The 5,450-nt window shown below is 36.8% G+C and overlaps 1 long non-coding RNA gene across 1 annotated transcript; it reads right to left on the minus strand.

Moving 5' to 3' along the window:
• Positions 1-293: 293 nt before the first annotated feature.
• Positions 294-3,403, minus strand: LOC129014303 (uncharacterized). Its single transcript, XR_008494190.1, has 3 exons — positions 3,337-3,403; positions 1,427-1,592; positions 294-348 (listed from the first exon to the last, which is right to left on the minus strand). It is a non-coding gene; the product is annotated as an uncharacterized LOC129014303 (long non-coding RNA).
• Positions 3,404-5,450: the final 2,047 nt, after the last annotated feature.

Consider the following 5,450-nt stretch of genomic DNA (forward strand, 5'->3'; position numbering starts at 1 on the left):
AGATTATATTTAAATTAACAGGACTCTTAGAGTTGGTTTGAACAGTTCAGTTGCAATTCCTTAATCTAAAAGTCTCTACACAACATTTATTTTTGACTAAATTGATTTCATTTGTAGCAAAATGTGACCCACACCTATGTGAACGATGCAATCTTTATTTATCCCAGTTAGTGTGTATTCATATGTGCTGTCGCATACATATTAATGGATGCCACCCTAGATCCCCTGGTGATGGCAGATAGTATTCGGCTTTGTGGCCAAGATATCTTCCAAAATCACAACAGTTCTGAATTACAGGATACATCTCATCCCAAGAGTTTTGGATATGAGATTGCTGACAAAAATACACTGAAAGAGAGAAAATAAGTAAGGAAGAAAATAATAGAAAACAGTTGCTTTCTGTTTTATCCTTTCTCTGATTTCTTGAGAGCTCCTAGTCTTAGATTTCCATGCAGGTCCCCATTATTATAATTGTCCATTTTTTAATTGAAATTTGTTTTCAAGTACTAAAGTGCAAAAAAAAACCTAGAAATGTAATTGTGATTTCTACTTAGGTGGACCTCAAAGGTTTTGTATCAATGCCCGTAGCCTGCATTTTGTTTCTATAAGTCTATTTCAACAGAGTACTCAGAAACAGATCTTTCTTTCCTCTCATTCTGTGTAGAAATGTCAGAAATGTGAGGCTAAGGATTTAAAGCATAAATTAGGGGTTTGGTGACGAAAAGAAAGAGAGGAGGAAAGGATTGAAAGAAGGAAGAAAGAAGTAAAGAAAGGATGGAAGAAAGGGAGAAAGGAAAAAGAGAAGAAAATAAGAGAAAGGAAAAACAAAACTTTAGTCTGTAGAATCTACATTAAAATGTTTCTCAATGCTTAAGACGTCTTGAAAGAAAAGATGACAAAGGCAAATTCTAATATTCTAAAACTGCAATCCAATTGCATAAAAGCAAAAATTTAAATCTAAATCATTTGGAAGAAAATATTTATATATCCTATATTTTTGTTTAGAGCTTATCTACATAAAATCTCTTATATTATACAGATCCATATTACAGAGATTATATATACAAATATTTTATTGCTTATGCATAAAACCTGATTTGTTGGTGGATATAAACTATGGCTTTCTTAGGTATCACTGCTACTTGATTGTTCTGAGTATTGGCTTTCTGACAGGGATTGGAATGAAGCCATTTTTATTAATTTAGTTATTTTTGCTGATATAAAAGGCCGTCTATCATGTTAATGATGTATCGGTCTGCGGTCCCACCGAACAATAATTACAGAATGTTCCTAATAGTAAATCATTTGTCACAATCACAGCTCAGTACAACAACCTTTTGTTGAGCAGGGGAAGACATTATCTGAATAGCAATACACCTTTATGCGAACCGATGAGAGGTCTTACACCGACCAGTCCAGCAAATACCTGAGAGTTCCACGTCTGAACTGTCCGTCCCCACATTGCAACTTGGAGATGTGCACTGTGATCTGCTGAATTTTCTCCAGTGTTAGCCTATCTAACACAATGAAAACACCACGTTTTGTCCAGGGAAGAACAGATGAGGTTTCACAAGAATCTAAAAGAGACTGCTCTGAAAAAGAGAAGAAACCAAATGATCAAAAAAATGGAAAACATCAAAGGTTTTTACTTCCATTTCCCCTTTCAGCAAGAATTGGGCACGGAAAGGATATAATACTCAAAAAGGAAAATTGAGGTTAACAAAAAGGCATTGCTATCTAAACTAAATGAAAGTTCCATCATCAGAATAACATAACAGTCAAGTTCTTCTTTGTAAAGATTCACAAACTGCTTTCAGTTATTTTCGAGCACTATTTGTAAATCGTAAGAGCCAACATTTTTGCAGTATTTCTATGTGCAGGGAAACTTTTCAAAATAGACTTAATTTCTTTTAGAACAGTTTTAGGTTCACAACAAAATTGAGTAGAAGGGACAGAGATTTCTCATACAGCTCCTGCCCCCCCGACAGCTGCCCCACCACCCCAGCTCCACCCAGCCCCCTCCCCCTTGTTATAATTGATAAGCCTACACTGACACACCGTTTTCACCCCAGGTCCACAGTTTACATCAGGAAATCTCTTAAGGACTTAATGTGCATTAATTCTTTTCACAGTTTCAAAAACGTTGATATTAGTTCCATTTTAGAGATAACGGAACTGAGGCAGAGCAGAGTTAAGTCGCATCAGGGTGATTTCTGAGATTTCACCAATTTCAAACCCTAACCTGGTTGATTAACTACTTCTCATTGTTGAAGTACCCCAGTGAAATAAATCAACAGCATTTGTTGGGTACCCATACGTTTGTCGAGATTTTGGTGACATGATGTCAATCATGCTAGTTTGGAAAGAATATCCCCATTTCACGGACAAAGTAACCCAACTTCAGAGGAGGAAAAGCTAGGATTTCAATACTGGTCCGTGACATGGAGCCTGCATCATTATGACATGGCCTCTGTCCCCATATTCCCATGTTCTGTAAGAAAAACTGCCCAGTTAACAAGTAATTGTGTCATGCATGGCTTGAATGGCTGTGTTTTTTGTAACAATGATACTCAAACTTGAGGTCCATGGATTTTATAAAATCACAGAAACAACTAACTTCACTTTAAGGGTATGTACTTCTATTTTTTATTTTCTACACATATGAATTCTTGATTGGACATTTTATTGAGACAGGAATGAGTGTATATAAAGGAAGAAATTCTAAAATATTTGTTCATTAAGCCCAGTGACTTGAAAATAACCTCAAGATCAATTAAAAAATAGGAAGTAGAGGGACCCATAAGTTGTGCTATGAGTTTAAATGACCACATCACAGAAAAGAAAAAGATTTTTTTTTAAAGTATCAACAATAGAAATTGTTCTAGAAGTTTATGTGCAGGAAAATTGGGAAGCCCATTCTTCTCGATTTTCTTTGTGTTTTAAAAAGCCATGCATAGAGCTCTTGCTCTTTGATTGCCCCAAAATGAATTTGGAAGCCTCTAATTAGCATTAAATGGAATAACTTGTAAGTGCCCCCTCCCCTCAGACACTTACCCTTTCTTTTATTGTCTAGAATTTTGTTGGAGGTATCCTTGGACTCCAACAGGCAAGTCAAACTTGCTTTTCTAGTGTCAAATCCAAAATACCAATTAAATTGAATAGGGAAATGAATATGCTTATACATTTTTGACAGCCACTGATAGTGATAAGGCAGTCCTTAGCCATAACTTGAGATCAGTTATCAGGGGATACCAGAGGAACAGAAAGTTGTTTTTTGCCAAGCCCTTGCAGCCTCCTTTCCTCACATTGGCCAGATGGCCTGGAGGTGGCACTTACAGCTGCTTCTGGAAGGAAACTGCTGCAAACACACAGGCATCCTTGACACTGCCACCGCACTTGCTTTCCGAAGGGAAGAAGTCCTGTTTGGAAAAAAAAAACAAAACTCAAATGGCTTCCTCTTGCCCCAACCTTGCTGTCCTGTACCCCTATGTTCTGTCCAGATGAAAAATCCCTCAGCCGCAATGGTTGTTTTTATTAAATTCTCCTCAATAAAAAGCTCAGGCAGGATTTATTAGGTACTCAGGGCGGACGTTTAGTATTTCGCCAGTTATTAAGTGAAAATCAATAGAAAGCAAAGAAAATGGAAGTCACTGCACTGTTAGCGCACCGTTGTCGCCCAGATATTATGTCGGCTGTCTTGTAGATTCATGACAGACGAAAGAGGCCGGGAGAGAACTTTCTGCTTACATTGCACGAGCCAAAGTGGGGTTATTCATTAGAGCAGGCAGCCGGCCAGATGGATTTCCAGTTCAGTTTTACCATTTATCTTTAAAACGCCTGTATCGAGTGAGAAAGAACACTGATATTATGTGATATCAATGGCAGGTTTATGTATCTAAATCAGGATTTATTGTTATTTTGTTCCAAAGACCTTTTTTTCTCAAGAAATACCATTTCACTGGAAGAAACTAATAGCTAAAACCTTGTCAAAGATAACCTTTCATGCTGTCCGTGCACCACTAGCTGTAAAACAAATAGAACCCAGTATATAAATAGTTTTAACCACATCCTTACAAATCATTTCTTCTGAATCTGTTTTCCCCATTTCAATATACATATATTTTTAATGCCAATACATGATTTTGGGTCATTCAATGTTTTCTTTGCCTGTAGTTTAGCTCTAAATAATGTCAGCAATTGTTTTAATTCCATCTAAAAGCTCTAGCTGTTTTGTGTTCTTCTGTGGAATGCCACATTTCTCAAAAGCATTCTTTGGAAAAACAAAGTGATCTGCTGTTTTTTTTTTTCTTCCCTGCCTCAGAATGAGCTTTAGAGTCAAAAACACCCATCATCTTTTTTCAACTACTTCAGGGTCTTCAAAAGCTAGGACGTATTTTCTTTTCACTTGAATTCACATTTTTGGTAGCCTCCTCTCATCTAAAGGACAGATTACAGCAGACCTGGGCAGATCGGATCTCCAGTCAATCCCGCTAAGTAACAAAGGTGGCCAAATACCAGGATGAACCATTGTATCCACTTTATAAACAGCTCTCAAGAAAATACAGTCGATATATTTGTAAAATGTCATTAGTGACACTTTGTGATTAGGAGAAAAATTACACCTGTGTTTTGACTGAAGCGATCGCTAATAAAGAACTGTGAATGTATTTTTAAGCTACCTTATTTTTACTTTTTCTATCTGTGGGTTTGGGAAAAGAGAAGACACATTTAGCTTTATATGGATCAATAGTAGATAGTAGCCAGACAAGGTTATTTAAAGACCAATATGCATTTCTTTTTTTTTTTTTTTTTTGAGACAGAGTCTTGCTCTGTCGTGATCTTGGCTCACTGCAACCTCTGCCTCCTGGTTCAAGCGATTCTCCTGCCTCAGCCTCCTGAGTAGCTGGGACTACAGGCGCCCACCACCATGCCCAGCTAATTTTTTGCATTTTTAGTAGAGACGGAGTTTCACTGTATTAGCCAGGATGGTCTCGATCTCCTGACCTCATGATCCGCCCGCCTCAGCTTCCCAAAGTACTGGGATTATAGGTGTGAGCCACTGCATCTGGCCAATATGCACTATTAAGTGTCACCGACTTAGAAAAATTATCTAAAAACCAACTGAAGCTTTTTGCTACCATTGGACAAAATTGATATTATATTGAAAAGAAAATAAAAGTAAAAGATAGATTATAAAATATTTGTTCCTTAATAGTCTTCTTTATCTAACTAACTAAATTCCTCAATCAAATTGAAGAGCTCAATTATACCAGGAATCCCTTCTTGTAGTTTTCTATTTAGCAGTTTTTCTCTTTTTAAAACTGCGTTGACAATCCAAACGGAATTTTCCTTTAAATGGCGCCCTCCAATAAAACACAGAAACTTCTTTATAATTCTCACTTTTTAAGAAAAACTATTCTAAAACCCTGTATAAATTTTGCATGTGTGTT

The sequence above is a fragment of the Pongo pygmaeus genome, chromosome 16 (genome assembly GCF_028885625.2).
Source record: "Pongo pygmaeus isolate AG05252 chromosome 16, NHGRI_mPonPyg2-v2.0_pri, whole genome shotgun sequence".
In the NCBI taxonomy this organism is placed as follows: domain Eukaryota; kingdom Metazoa; phylum Chordata; class Mammalia; order Primates; family Hominidae; genus Pongo; species Pongo pygmaeus.